Source organism: Periplaneta americana, chromosome 13 (genome assembly GCF_040183065.1).
Source record: "Periplaneta americana isolate PAMFEO1 chromosome 13, P.americana_PAMFEO1_priV1, whole genome shotgun sequence".
NCBI lineage: Eukaryota > Metazoa > Arthropoda > Insecta > Blattodea > Blattidae > Periplaneta > Periplaneta americana.
The window spans coordinates 53,637,583-53,654,354 of NC_091129.1; the positions used below are offsets into that span (position 1 = coordinate 53,637,583).

Consider the following 16,772-nt stretch of genomic DNA (forward strand, 5'->3'; position numbering starts at 1 on the left):
AAGATAAGGATGATATTAAAACAGGAGATTTCTACTAAATAAGTTTATTCACATCCATAGCAGAAAAGTCGATGAGTCACTTATATTGAAAGTGAGGTAATAGCAGTACAATAGTCTCTATTACTAATGCACCATATACGTGGTAAAAATGGCGCAAGACACATATGAACATTTTCAAAATCATATGAAGAAAATAATAACGTAGGTCGTTTTGAAACATGTGAACCATTTTACAAATTAGAACAATTGCTTGCGCCATGTGTTATGATTATGAACGTTCATATCCACAACAATAAAGTGCAAGCAAGAACAACAGTTGCTTTTGATTTATTGGGTCTCAATGCAAAAGAAATATTTTGCTAAAATTTTTGTAGTCCTCAATTATGGAAACGTACCAGCTAAGGTCAAAATATCACAGTACTGCAGAACAATAGCTGCCCCTCACCAAAATCTTTCTAGATATGGTTTACAGCAGTAAATTTTCCTTCGTAACTATCATTCCAATTTGCATAGCCCTTCGAAGCAGCACAAAACCATATTCTTTTTATAGTTTAAGTCTAATGGACTTACCCGTAATAAGTTGTTTCAGGCCATGAAGGTCATAGTAAGGAACCAGTGACTCATCAATCGCGTAGTTTTTCTTCATGTGTGACATGTAAGAACTTATCGTTTAGTGTTTCATACAGAGGGCGGACCCTAGCGAACTTGTCTTCTTTATTCAGTTTGTCATTTTCACAAACATGAATATCTATCATGATAAAGTCAGAGCACCTTTGCAGAACATTCGTCTTCGTTGTACTGGGACATACCTCCTTAATAAAAGTACGCCAATTAAACAATACAGTTCTTTAATGGAAACAACATGTATCCTATTTCGCAAGACAGCATACCGATTGGATTTATCCAATACAAGAGAAATTATATCTTCATCAAAGAATAGGAAAAATAATTCAATTGAACTCAATTTATTATGAACATACTGCTTTCTCGGCCAGTTAGTGACATCGATATTTAAAGGATGGTTCCACAGTGCAATGTATGTCTTCTTGTTTCTTTCCTTGAGTACCTTCTTTGGAGGTTGGTATGCATATTCGTTAATGGTGCATTATTACTTATGAGGCGCATCCATAAAGTAAGTTTCCCGATTTTTCCCCTTGAAAGTAAACGTAATTAGCCGTGTCAATTGCGCATGGGTAACAGATCTATGACGTATCAATCATACGCCAGCCGGACAGGTCCCGCCTGGTGCCAGTAGCGTGGCAGCAGTGGTCTGAAATGGAAGCTCTTATTCCCTCTCCCGCCACCTGCGAGGTTCGGTCGGTGATAAAGTTCTTTAATGCACAAAGCATTGCGCCAATTGAAATTCATCGGCAGCTCTGTCAGGTCTATGGGACGAACATCATGAGTAAGCAGATGGTGCGTCGCTGGTGTAGGCAGTTTTCCGAAGATCGTGAAAGTGTCCATGATGAAGAGCGCAGTGGGCGACCGTCCCTCATCAATGATGATCGTGTTGAGCTGGTGCGGCAGTGCATCATGGAGAACCGTCGCTTCACGATTACGGAGCTGAACAGCCATTTTCCGCAGATATCGCGATCTTGTTGCATGAGATTGTCACTAAACACCTGCTGTTCAAAAAAGTGTGTGCCAGGTGGGTGCCGAAAAACCTGACACCCGAACACAAATGCAACGTTTAGGAGCAGCACTGACATTTCTGCAACGGTATGACGATGACGGCGACGAGTTCCTCGACAGGATCGTCACGGACGATGAGACTTGGATTTCGCACTTCACCCTAGAAACCAAGCAGCAGTCAATGCATTGGCGACATAGTGGATCTCCGGTCAGGACGAAATTCAAACAGACGCTGTCTGTACGGAAAGTGATGTGCACGGTGTTCTGGGACAGGAAGGGCATTCTGCTCACTGACTTCCTTCCAAGAGGTGAAACAGTGAACGCTGACCGTTACTGTGAAACACTGCGAAAATTTCGACGTGCCATTCAAAACAAGAGGCGTGGAATGCTTACTACAGGTGTTGTGCTCCTCCATGACAATGCTCGTCCACATACGGTTCGGCGCACAGCAGCTGTTTTGACGGAATTTTGCTGGGAGTTGTTTCATCAACCACCCTACAGTCCTGATCTTGCTCCCAGCGATTTTCACGTTTTCTTGCACCTCAAGAAATTCCTGTTCTCCGGTGAGCGTTTTGGCAACGACGAAGAGTTGAAGACGTCTGTCACACGCTGGTTCCATTCACAGGCGGCAGAGTTCTACGACAGACGGATACATAAGTTGATCCCACGATACGAAAAGTCTCTCAATTCTGATGGTGGCTATGTTGAAAAATAGCTGAAACATTGCTGTACCTGTTGCCAATAAATGTTTTCCTGAAAGTATGTGTTCTTTTTAAAAAAAAAAAATAGGGAAACTTACTTCCAGGATGCGCCTCGTATTTTTTGTTGGCGTAATTATTTTCAAACAACAGTGTTAATTCAGCAGGTGTTAAAATCTGGGGTCCAGGTAGGTTGCTCAGTGACAGCGTCCTCATCACCAGAGTCTTTGTCTGTTAAATTTTCATTGGCATTTTTTGAAGTCTGGATGTACAAGTATAGCTTTTTATTGGCCTCATAGGCGGAGAGAGAACCGTTTCCTTGGAGGGGAGGCAAAGCAAAACCATAGAATCCCGATATAACGAGGTTACGGGGGATATCATTTACTTACTCCCCTGTTATAGCTTGACCGTTGTATAGTATATCGGAATATGATCATTTAATAAAAGTGTTTTTGGGGTGCATGTTTCTTTTAGTGTTACATCCATATCCAAGATGTTTCGGACCGAGTTGTATAAGGCTTCAACTGTAGGTCCACTGCAAATTATAATAGAGCATAACTATAGGCAATTTATGTGAGGGTATGTGGGAGCACTGCCCTCCCTAAAATTTGTCTGAACTCTTTTCTTTTTCCTATTGACATTACAAAATATTGAATTCAAAAGACTTTTCTTGATTTTGTTTATGAATGGGATATTATTGGTAATGCTACCATCGTACCATCTTCCCGGAAAATAGCTGTTTCACAAAAAAATCTTTGAACTATGGTTGTTTTATGAAAACTACTGAACATTTTCACTCCTTTAACATGGGACTATGGTGTTTTTTTTTTCACTAACACCTAATTCAGTAGATGGCCGCTGCAGACTTCTAACACAGGAGTACAGGCTCTTGCAAAATAAACATTACAGTGCTTCCATTCACAAACGAAGTACAGAAATTCTTATACATTCAGACATTTAAAATATAGTCTAGACACATGATCTGAAGACATTAATTCGTCAATTTAAGCACAGAAACTTAATCATAAACAAAAGCAAGAAAGGTCTTCTGCATTCAATATGTTCTAATGTTAATAGAAAAAAAAGAGTTCAGACGAGTTTTGGGGGCTAGTTCCCCCCAATTCCGCCCCCCACAACTCTGCCTATGATTGGCCTGCACATCAGAGTCACAATTTTGTTGAGTGAATATGTACTAAAATAAAATAAAAAAAAATATATACATATATATATATATATATATATATATATATATATATATATATATATATATACACCGTACCTTCATCTTTGTGTCTACTGAAGACTCGTGACTGTTGTTATCTCTCGAACAAAAGACGAACAAACGCAATAACCAAAGTTGTAAAAACCTATACAAGTTTCCTACATGTAGGACGCCAGTTTGAACGATGTAGCTTATATCTTAACAATCACATGCAAAAGTTTGTTACATTCAGTTGCATCTTATCAACAGACACTTACTGTCCGGCCAACAGTTCTGTAACTCTGAAAGCTGAGGAAAGGAGGGATAGGTTCTCAGCAAAGACGTTCTCAGTACAGATAGCTGGGGTAGGGTCGACTGTAGTATTCATGTAGAAAACACTTGCCTCAACGACGAGGCCAGTGTGCTATATACTGTATTATGGTGTATGTACGACTATTTACATTTTTCTCTGCTTTCTTCTTCTGTTTATTGTAGTTGTGACTAACCTTTGAAATAAAAAATAATATTATGCTATATGGAAGGAATGTTATGTGAAAGTTTCGCCAAAAGGGACAATAAAGCGGTCCATTCGGAGAGCACCGAAATTAACATTTCCAGGTTGAAGATGAAGCTAGAAATAATGCTCTTTCATTTCCGATAAATTAGACAACAAGAAGGGTAGCACTATATTACAATAAATCGCAATCTACAATAAAAATAAATGCAAATAAAATAAATTACGAGAAGCAAATTTTCCTAACCTCTGTCAACTCATAGAAAAAAAAATGCAAAACTAGAGCATGTCATACGACAATGCAAGGAGATGACTGCGACCAATACGTAATTCTCAGGACTATACATGATATCTGTACTTACAAGAGAACAAGGTTTCAGCCGTGCCGTAACTGTTTCCCATTATTCGACAGAAGATACAATTTCCATGGGATAGATCAGGGATGCAAAACTGTGCTAAAATTATGGCAAACGTCACAAGCAGAAACACGTGACTCATCCTTTCCTTTTACTTCCACACGTCATTGGATATGGTAGGGGGAGAAGAAATATGTATTCATTGCGCTTGCGGACGTCACAGATACGTAATTCAAGGCTGGGGGAACAAACTTTTTCCCAATGCTTCCATCTCTCTCTTCCCCAGTTCTGCATCTCTGGGATAGGTCCTGTCACCAAACTTTGATAAAGAGGATTGGATTTAAATGGAATAAGTGTCGAAGGGAACGGAAAGTGTTACTAAAGAGATTTGATATTTTGAATTGACGACATAAATATTTAGTACAAATTCAGCATTATAGGGAATTTTGTCATGAGTTGGACTACTTGGAGAAAGTTGGATCGGTAGTAACAACTTGACTTTCAGGAAACGTCGACTATAAGACAGTGATATCGAAAATCATATGGATGTGAATTTAAAAACATATTAATAATCGTTCGTGTGGGCAGTAGTAATGGTTTCATACAAAATGCCGAGTTTATCTATAAAGCAGGTAGGCCTACAGTATATCTTCTTACTGGTGACTACCATGGTCAAATGAATCATGTCAATTTAGACAAGTAGGTTAAGAATAGCTAACGCTGAGCAACATTTTATACATGGTTAATAGCATGAGCAACATAGCTCTGTCCTTTGGAAGTATTAATGGTGAGTGAGTTGTTCGGCCAGTTGAGTGACTGGTAAAGTGTCGAGTAAGTGATTAGTCCGCATTTCATATTAATAAATAATTTTCCTTCCTGGACACAACGCACTCATGACTCTGAGTTGTTACATTTTATCGCATAGACATCAGCTGTGAGTTGTCATTGCTTAGTCTAAAGCTCTTTTCAAAGGTAAGTGTTCGCCACGTTTGATTTGTAAATATACTTTTGTTTCGATCATGGAGGAGGAAAGTTTGAAGTTTCAAACTTCAGTTGTTAGAATTTTGAAACAACACCGCATATTATTCACTAAATCAGTTGCCGGAAGTGAAAAGGAGAAAGTTTTTTTCTGTCATTGAAGGCTTGAAGACAAATGCAAAGGAATTTGCAACAAGGTTTTCACTGAAGTACAAATCTAAAAAAATCTTATGGATGTATAATAAAATAAAGTGATGATAAAGTTACTTATTTGTGCATGCTGTAGATTATTAGTTTCTCTTTTCTGACGAATCGTCTGAGTGACACATGTAACTGTTCGCTAATTCAACTCCATCTTCCTCCTCTTCGTCCTGTAGTAATGGAACTTCATAATCATCAAGTAGGTGTTTAGCTATATTGTGTGTATAATGCAGCGTAATATGATCAAAGGCACTTTCCGTTGCAACTCTTATTTTCTTCGTAGAATTGGATACCGTTGCTTCACTTGGCCGAAATATTTCTCTATAATTACACTTCCTTTAGTTACCGGTATACATTTATTGTAGACTCTTTGTTGTGGAGTAATAGGATAGTGGTAATAAGTCATAACGCAGGGAGCAATTCTGTGGCTTCAAGGCAAACTGTGTTATGTCATTTCTTGCACTTTTCAGAGACGAGCATGTAGATATAGTTTGAACAAACGTATAAAATAGTGTGAATCGTGTTTCCAGAAAAAAAAAATAGAGATATGCATGTCATCTTTTTTCACAATAAAGATACCAGCAGGATTTAGCCTACAACCAGGGCCACCGAGAAGGGGGGGCAAAGAGGGAAAGTGCATATGGGCCCGTGATCAGTAAGGGCCCGTCAGATTGAGTTTGATTACTTTTAATTAACACGAATAATTATTCACAGATACATGCCGGTACTATGAAATTTTGTAAGAACATGTGTTACATGAATCTGACATATTAACCAACAATAGTAGGATTAATACAAATTACCACTTCAGCATGTAAATGTTTAACTTTTATATAATAGAATATCGGTTTCCCAAGATAACAATAATTGACACGACACTTGAGGCCTCGTTCAATTGGCTTGTCCTCTTAATTACCAACCCCTGCCGGCTCACCGCAATATGCTAGTGGACTCTCCCAAATCCAAGCTGGAGGATTACGTTTCCTTTTCAGTAGGGCCTACATAGTATGTTTCGTGACGACACTTTCGTCTTTTCGTTGTCATTTTTCTGGTAAATTCTGTTCATTAGTGTGTACCAGTGGACAATGGACAAGTACAAGTCGGGAGCTGAGAAGCGCAAGGAGAGACAGAAATATTGAAAGATATTAAGAAAGGGAGTAGAACTTTGTTTGAAGTTGGTGTGAAATTAAGCGACCTTGGAAAACTAAAAAGTAGCAGACAAATTGTGTCATTGAATGTGTTGTTCGAAAACAACAGCCTTTCCAAAAACAGTGTTACAGTATTTTCGAAACTCAAGAATGGAGAATGTGTTCCCAGACTCTGGCTAGTGTGGAGTGAAAGAAATCAGAGAAAATAGTACAGTAACTGATTTGTTTCACTCCACACTAGCCAGTCTCTGGGAACACATTCTCCATTCTTGAGTTTTGAAAATAATACTGGAAAGGCTCTTGTTCCGTCACTTAGAAGGTTATTAGGCAGGTTGGGGGAAGTTTTTCGAAAAACACATTCAATGACACAATTTGTCTGCCAGTTTTTAGTTTTCCAAGGTCGCATGTTGCTTGCCATGACTCAGAGTTAGGAACTGGTGTGTGTAAATTTGTTTCACTTGCACATATTATTATATCATTTTTACTATTGTTTGCTTGTTTTGATTCAATACTACTATTATCATAATTTTTTTCTAGACAGCCACAACCATCAGCATTCACTTCTAAGCATGAAGTGTCTTCATTTTTGACAACCTGATGGGCTTGAGATTGGTTTATTTTCTGCACCTTCACTAGCAACGGTCAATTTCACACCAACGACAAACAAAATGAAGGAAATAAAAATGTATTCAGAGTAACAATGTGTCAAGAAAGAGTAACCTTTGCCTCCTTAGTCTGGAGAGCGATCTTGCTAGGTCTTTCAATTTTGATGATATAATTGATGATTTTGCATCAATGAAGTCAAGGAGAGTTGTTTGTTGATGTTGGCCTACAAGTCAGAAATTACAGCTGTTTAAGAATAATGTTTTCTGAAGGCAAAACGAAACAAACGACAACGAAAAGACGAAAGTTTCGTCACGAAACGTACTATGTAGGCCCTACTGAAAAAGAAGCGTGATAAATATACTATATTGTGCTAATGTGAAGTTTTGCTAAACGTTTTCGTTGTAACAAAAGTGTATATTTTTAGATTCGTATCTGTGTATGGGGTTATCTTTTATTTATTTTGCAAATACTTATTATTATGGTCAGAATAATTGGCAACTTGTCATTTTTTAACTTTTTTCAACGGGGCCCAAGCACAATATTGCATAGAGGCCCATAAATCCTGTCGGCGGCTCTGGCCTACAACATATAGCAAAATCTCATTTTCACCAGAAATTTAAATATCACTTTTTGCCTTGGAACCACAGAATTTCATACCCCATATTTTTGCATCCTGTAGCTCTTGGACAGTTGGAAATTGAATCCAATTAAATGCGTTTAATTTCACAGTATCTGCAACTTCCCAGCAGTTAGAATTTGTTTTATAAAAGAAAGCTATAAGGATAATGACTGGAGTGTATAGAAGGACATCATGTAAAAAGATTTTCCAAAATTTAGATCTCTTGACATTGTGAGTAGGTACATTCTTTCTCTCATGGTCTTTTAAATTAAAACCCGAGGTATATTTAATGCTACTCAAAGATTTATAATTTTAATACAAGATACAAATCAGATCTCCATCCACTCTCTGTTAGTCTAAGCTGTTATAAAAAGGAGTTCACTATTCATGTATTACGGTCTTCAATGCACTACCTAATTATCTTAAAGCTTAGAAGTACCATGAGAAAAGGTTTATGAAGGAATTAACCCAATTTATACAAACACATACCTTCTACACAAATGATGAATTGTTTATTCATTATTATTTACTTCATCTGAATATTTATGATTGGAAATTGAATTAATCTGCTGTCTGTGTCTTGTACATTTTTGTATAGCTCAACTGCTGAAACTGCTTGCTATGCATTGTATTACTTTATAGTGCCAACAGCGTAGTTTACTCAGCAGACTCGCTAGCCTCCTGATCAGGAGCTGCACTCTGACTTGAGTTAGATTCCCCCTTGGACTGATTACCTGGTTGGGTTTTTTCCGAGGTTTTCCCAACCGTAAGGCAAATGCCAGGTAATCTATGGCGAATTCTCAGCCTTACTTTATCTCACCAAAAAATTGTGTAACTCATCACTTGTTTCATATCTTAAAGCTTTAATGCTAACGTAAAATCTATGGAATACAATAAATGAAATGAAAAGTGACACAGTATCTTGGGAAACACCCATATTCTCTGGAACGCCCACTTGAAAACCTGGATCGCCCAAATACCATAAGAAAATTTTCATTTTCATTTCATTATCGAGAGATCTTCCTCTTTTTCATTTGAATGATGCAAGAAATGCTGCTCTAACCACTGCACGTTCTTCTTCTTAAATTTGTATAAATCTTTACAACTATGTTTACAAAGTTCCCTGCGAGATTTATACCTTTTCTACTGCGTTATATAACAATAATATACCTCGCCATTACGATTTTGAACTTCAATCGTCCACTTTGAGTAGTATAAACTCAATTTTATGAGTTAGTAGTAACATTTTTACTGATATGAACTAGTGAGATGTCACTCGTCTTTTAAGTCATGTAGAATTGTTACTCAAGAATCAAAGGTCAGTGCCAGCCTGGGTGAGACATAAGTAAGTTTATTAATACACATGCGAGTTAGAACTCGGAATTGTGGAGTGATGAGTAGAAACTCAAATTTATTAATATCACCCTGTCTCGCTAGTAGACAATCGTCGCATTACAACTAGGGACACTAAGCTGGTGGTTACAGAGTAAATGTTATTTTGTAATCTGTATTAGTGTAAAGTGACAAAGTTACCTGGTTCAACAGCATGTTTCAACCAGTAAACAAACAACAAATTTTCAAGAAGAGGCAATAAGTTTTTAACAGAACCAACAACTTCGAGTGTAAGATCCGAGTTCAACTCCGATCTCTGTCGGCCTCATATATCTGCTGGTATTTCTCTTTATAAAGTGAAGAATAGATCCTTTAGGGAATTCCTCGAGAAATATACTCAATGAACTATCCCGAATACGTCAACGCTGAGAAAAATTTTTCTTCAGTCGCATACAATGAAGCTGTATAGAAGATAAGGCAAGAATTTCAAGACGATTCGATTTTGATTTTCATTGATGGGACCACAAATATATTCAAAACAATTATTATATTATGGTGAGGTACCAGGAACCAAAAATGGTAGTCACTTCAATAGTACCAACCTCGAAATTAAAGCACTAATGTAACTAAATAAATGTCCATGGATTAAAAAAGGTATTCTTACTAAAACTACATTACATTTATTGACATGACTAGTTAATTATTAATTACTTGTCATTGCTTTATTATACATATAACATTTACACTCATTATGGCACCTGAATAAAGTGTTGAATTTTTTGTTGAGTAGTGTGCTGTACCAGATTAAAATTTCAAATTGTTCCAATCTAACAGTTACAAAACGACTACCTATCGTGATATCTGTAACATGCGTGTATACGAGGAAATGTTACCAGCAGTGAAGTGAAACGAATAGCTGAAAAAATAACTAAATTTAACCAGATGATTAAGTAATGGAGAGAAATGTTGTAATTGGAACTTAGTACCTCACGTTACATTGTACCGACTGTGAAGACGGCAGGCTAATTGGTAAATCATTGGTTTCTTAAGCAAACAATGTTGTGAACGGATTCTTTTACATTATGATGATTTAGAAACTTGCAATAACACAACTACAGAAAGTCTGTTAAATGAAGCTATGGGTATCCTGTGGCCAGGAGCAATAAGTATGATGCAGTGTTACTGTTTGTTAGCGATTCTGTCCCATATACGACGAAACACTAGCTTCTGGTGTTTATCCTAAACAGACTCATTTCACATATGTGCAGCGCATGTCTTCATCGTGTGGCAGAAGTAGTAAGAGGCACTTACTCTGAAGTAGATATGTTGATTTCTTCCGTAAAACGTTTATTTGAAAGCTTCTACTAAAGTTAATATTTTTAAAAGAAATGTAGGCCTATTCTTAAATTTCATTGCCAACTAAGCCTATTTCTAACTAGGTGGGATACGTGCTTGTAAGAGGTTCAATAATATGTTGAACATAAAGAATCTATTAAAAACGTTGTGCATGCCGTGGATTCTAGACTTCCAGGACGATACGTCCATTGATACCATGTCCACATCACGTATACCCACACACACTTATGTCCACTTTTATTTTTGTTCAGTTTTATTTGTATCCACATTTATTGGTCCATGTGACCTATGTCCACACACGTTTATGTCTATTTTTATTTATGTCCATTTTTATATACGTCGAATTTTCATAAGGGCGATTCACGAGAATTTCCGTAACTTACGGAGCTTATTTCCGAAGACATTCTGAGCAAAAAATGTCATATAAACATTTGTCCTAATCTCAATATTTTTAAAGTTACACTAATTTGAAGTTGTTTGTAAAATACCTTTTTTCTTTAGTTTTAAGGGTAAATGAATGTTACAAATAGAGGATGAACTATTCAGAAGTATAATTTCTTTAAGAAGAATACTTGCTCGAGGAAGGAGAAGAGAATTGCCAGGAAGATTCCAACCTGAAATAAGGAAAACTTTATAATCAGGTTGTGATAGGACAATACCGAACAACGTAGTTCAAGAATGGAATTCATTAAGGAGGACCAAAAAAATAGTGGAATTATTATGATCCAACTGCTCGGCGGGGATCGGAAGTTGCGACATCCAATTAAACGATCGTACCTGATAAATTTTGGACACTGGAACAGATTGTTCAGAATTACAGCCATTACAAGGAAGAGAGTAACATCTATATTTACCTTAAAACTATTAGTTATCGTTTGAAGCTATTTGAAGATGAAGAAGAAGCACAAGACGACGACGTAGAATTTGTGTTTTTGGACTAAAATAAAGTGTATATATTATTAATTGGACATTATTTATGGTCATAATTTAGTGACTTTTTATGTAATGGACATACGAAAATGGACATTAAATTTTAGGCATTAAAACTGTATTTCGTGTCTGTGTTTCAGACTCAAGTTTTACCAATGAGTTAACATGCATTTCTTTTATAAAATTTATTAGATATTTTTAAAACAACAAATTGTTAGAGGCTCATCTCCAGGCAAAGTTATATAGTTTAAAATATGTGCTGCGTCTTATATAATATATACGAGGGTCATTCAAGTCATGGCAACTATATTATATGCAGGAATTAGTAGTACCGTAGGTTATTTTACGACGCTTTATCAACATATCAGGTTATTTAGCGTCTGAATGAGATGAAGGTGATAATGCCAGTGAAATGAGTCCGGGGTCCAGCACCGAAAGTTACCCAGCATTTGCTCATATCGGGTTGAGGGAAAACCCCAGAAAAAACCAGAACCAGGTAACTTGCCCAGGAATCGAACCCGGGCCACCTGGTTTCGCGGCCAGACGCGCTAACCGTTACTCCACAGGTGTGGACTATATGCAGGAATAGAAATTCACTATATGCGATTGTAGGTCATTGGAATGTGCTTCGCAATGCTAGTACCAAATTGAGCCTTGGTACAGGAGGCAATGGGTAAGGGAAATTGAAAGTTCCTTAAATAGAAATCATTGCTTTATTATGCACAAAAGGAAATAGAGTACACAGCTAACACTCTTCAAAATAATCCCCCAAGGCTTCCACATATCTTTACCAACGATGATGCAGGCGATTCGTCTGTGTACCACCTCTCGTCGAAAAGCTGTTAAGATGTCCTCCCTGTTTGTAAACCGCTTCATACGCTGCGGCTTCTTCAATTGCGGAATGCGATCAAAGTCGCATAGACTGAGATCAGGCGAGTAGGGAGAATGTTCCAAGATCTCTCACCCCTACCGTTGCAAAAGATTCCTGACAGGAGCTGCAGTGTGGCTGTTGCGTTATCACGTAGGATTAAGGCATTCTCCAACAGTGATGGACGAGTCCTCCGAATTATACGACGTGTCCTCCTGACGGTACATCAGGAATGAACTGTAGTAACGGGCACTGACAGTGTGGCTCGTAGCTCAGAATGGCACTGACGAGCATTTCTGCCACGAGGAATTGCAATTTTCACATATGGCCGCTGTTCAACTTTACTTACATCCATCTTGGAGAACAGCCTCTAGCATACTAACTTTTGCGTATGCTATCAACTAGTCACCAATGCACACAGACCCAATCTGGCGGTGACATCCCGAACATTGTACAAAAGGTTTTCAAACGTATATACCGACCTAACCGGATTGTCAGTTATTCGGAAGATATAACATAGTTGCCATGACTTATGAAATTACCCTCGTATGTTTATCAGTGTCACAGTCAAGGGAACGCATGATATTCAGATTACCGAAGTAACAGAAATGCGTATAGTTATTACAAAATTCAAAGTATATGTTTTCGATTATAATCTAAATAGATACATTCAGCTTCACTGCATACCTACAATAAATTCGGTAACGTGTATTTGACTGTGATATTTAGCAGTACATAAGACCTTCCTCTCGGAGAAAACATTACTAGTATTTTGGGCTTTTTGTCTGAAAAATCGATCGACTTCGGCGATATATGTGTCCATCACTTAGCAATTGAAAATCTAATTAAAAAAGGTTAGTCAAGGGTAGACAGTTCTATGTATAGCATTAAGTAAGAGAGAATATTAGAAGTAGTGTCGTAATTGTGAGTAATAAAAAGAATGTAGGACAAGTTTAGATTAGAATAAGAAAACTTATTATTAAGAAATGATAAATAAATTAGTTAGAAAATTATTGTTAAGTGTAAATGTAAAAGTTAGTAATAATAGCACCGTATACGATAATGTGCGGTCCATCATTACATGAAATGAATGGCTGACAAATATACAGAGTGATCCAGGAGAAAAGGTACATGGTGTGAGGGGTGATAGTATTGGTGATTCTGAAAAAAAAAGTTTATATGAACATAAGCCCTGTTCTTAACAGTATCTAACATACAGCTCTTCGAAAATCACGGGCGTGTCACATGTCTTTCATCAGCACTCACACGCGGACGAAACCAAAACAATAGTTATAGTAGGATCAATGAAACGTATCCTGGGCGATGGATAGTTCGCGGTGGAGTCATTTCTTGGCCATCAAGGTCACCCGACCTTACTCCATTGGATTATTGTGCGTGTGCTTGGCATAAGGGCGAAGTCTACAAGCCAAAGTGGCATCATGGGAGGGACTCCTCGCTCGCATTTTACATGCTTGTGCTCAAGTAAAGAAATGTCCGAATCAGCTCAGATCAGCAACACAGCAGCTATCTACAAGAGCTGCAAATTGCATTCAAGTTGACGGTAAATTTTTTGAACACGTTCTGTAAAGAAAAGTACACAATTAAACAGAACATAAATTCAAATTCAAATTCAAATTTATTTACAATTAACATTTGAAATGAATACATATGTATGGATACCCGAAATGATCGGGTACAGTCCAGTAGTCTACATAAATTTTACAGGGATCAAATAATAATGTTGATGATAGAAATAATAGTAACAATAATAATAATAATAATAATAATAATAATAATAATAATAATAGCATAATCGTGACAGAAATTATACTAATATTGTAATACAAAATAATTCATTAATATTAATAATAATAATAATAATAATAATAATAGTAATAATAATAATAATAGTGATAAAACAAAAATATTTACAATAATAAAATAAATACTAAGACAGATAAAATAAAATATAAAACCACTAGCGAGAATTAACACAACTTAAATAAGCATATAATAACCGGAAAAAATGACGAACTCGAAAATCAACAGAAAAGTTTGTTGTATCGCAGACAACAGCAACCGCCGTATTGACATTGTGTTGTGAATTAATGGTAGTAGGGGGGGGGGCCGAAAGTCTACGCAACTGTCGTTCTCTTCGAATCTTCTCGTACAATCATGGGAAGTTAATGCTGCAAAAACAAAATGTCTACGAGTCAAACTGTTCATTATTACCAGGATAAATACAAATAACACTGAAATATATTAATCTAGTTTCAGTTATAGATCTCCCCTTTTGTGAAAGAAGTATCATATCAAAATATTTTATGAGTGGCGGGGAAAATATAAATTTCAAGATCTCTCTAGTGACAAGAGATAGTGACAAGTACAATCAAGTGTATTTGTGGCGATGCTAAGAAATCATTTATTGGAGATATACACTGTTATTAATTAAGAAAATGATCTATTTGTATTTATTACAATGTTTTATCTTATAGGTTACATGCATCAAATAAATACAATGCAAATTAGTACCATATAATGCTAGTAACACTTAAAAAACAATAATAAAATTTGTCAAATATCATACAAATATTTTCACTTTGTTTTTAAACTTAAGAATGTGTAACTTGCTTAGGTCTGGATTATTTTTCAATACTGAATTGTATAGTCTTGGTCTATAATTCCTACTGTGTCTTAATCCAGCTGTAGTGTTGCATTTAGGTTCTGCCAAAAGAGTTGGGACATTTCTTCTGGTGTTAGGTATAGCTATGTTTTTCAGCTATAAAATTCATTCGGTTTTTGTGAAAATAAATTAGTACTGTATGTTTATATATTTGCTCAATTTTTAGTACTTGGAATTCAGAATAAATAAATTGTGTCGGATAATGAAGTGGTTTATGCAGACAAATTTTGATGATACATTTTTGTAGTAATATTAATGGAGTTAGGATAGTCTTTGTCATTCCACCCCATCCTATTATTCCGTATTGAATGACTGATTGAAACAGGGCTAGATAAACAACACGGAGAACATAGATAGGCATATATGCACGAAGGGTTACAAAGTTGTGAATTGTTTTCCGTAACCTATTACATAAATGTTTATTCCATCTTAAATGTTGATCGATGAACAACACCTAAATATTTTACTTGCGTGGATTCTGTCAAGGTAGAGCAATTGCAATCAATCAAGTTTATGTTACTGCAACTGTGTATTTTTAAATTTGTATCCCTATCGAGTTTGATTTTTCTCACACAAGAAGCCGTTAATGTAAAAGGAACTGCAGTTGATTTTGAAATGTTCAATGAGAGCAAATTTTCATCTAACCATTTCTTAATTATATTTATACCTCTATTAGCATTTAGGTGGGCATCATTCCAATTCGACCCACTAAAAATTACGGCTGTATCATCGGCATATGAGAAACGAATCACAACTAGAGCAGAAGGACCAGACCACGTCAATATTTCGTTATTAAACAAAATCATAGACGTAATACTACCGACTGTGACCCACATTTTCAATGCCTCAATTATGACTTCGACTTACCCACAGCAATGGAAACTCGCTTTTGTCCACCCAATTCCCAAGACCAAAACACCGACATCTTATAACGACTACAGACCTATCAGCATCCTACCTGCCCTATCTAAAGCATTGGAGCGCATTGTACACAAGCAACTGACAGAATACTTAAACAAATACAAACTTCTCGACTCTTATCAATCAGGTTTCAGAGCCGGACATAACACAAGTACAGCATTACTTAAAATCACGGAAGACCTACGCGAGGCCCGGGTCGAACGTAAATTGACAATAATGACTTTACTTGACTTCAGCAAAGCCTTCGATTCTGTAGACATTGACTTATTAATATGTAAACTCAGAAGGCTACACCTAGAAGAGCACGTTGTCCTGTGGTTTGACTCTTACCTTAATGGCCGCCAACAAAGTGTGATAGCTGGAAATCGTTCTTCCCCTTGGCAGGCCGTTAGGTCAGGGATCCCACAGGGATCAGTTCTTGGCCCTTTACTATTTACAATTTATATCAACGACATATCAGAATCTCTAAAGTACTGCCGACACCATCTCTATGCAGACGACCTTCAAATATACATAAAATTCCACACTGACGAAATAAATGATGCAATGACTAAAATTAATGACGACCTGAACTCAATCTGCACATGGATACGGAAATTCCGACTTAAACTAAATCCAGAAAAATCACAGTCAATCATTGTGGGCCATTCACGTTTGTTAAGCACTATTACCATACCAAATTTGTCCCCGATTAAAATACACGGCACCGAAATTCCGTTCAGTGAATCA

The 16,772-nt window shown here is 36.7% G+C and overlaps 1 protein-coding gene across 1 annotated transcript in view; it reads left to right on the forward strand.

Moving 5' to 3' along the window:
* The first annotated feature begins 5,228 nt into the window (after window positions 1-5,228).
* LOC138711913 (cytochrome P450 6j1-like) overlaps window positions 5,229-16,772 on the forward strand; it is an 81,458-nt gene continuing 69,914 nt past the window's right edge. Inside the window, exon 1 of the mRNA XM_069843215.1 lies at window positions 5,229-5,373. The gene's annotated coding sequence lies outside the window, so the exon portion shown is untranslated. The remainder of the gene's footprint in view (window positions 5,374-16,772) is intronic.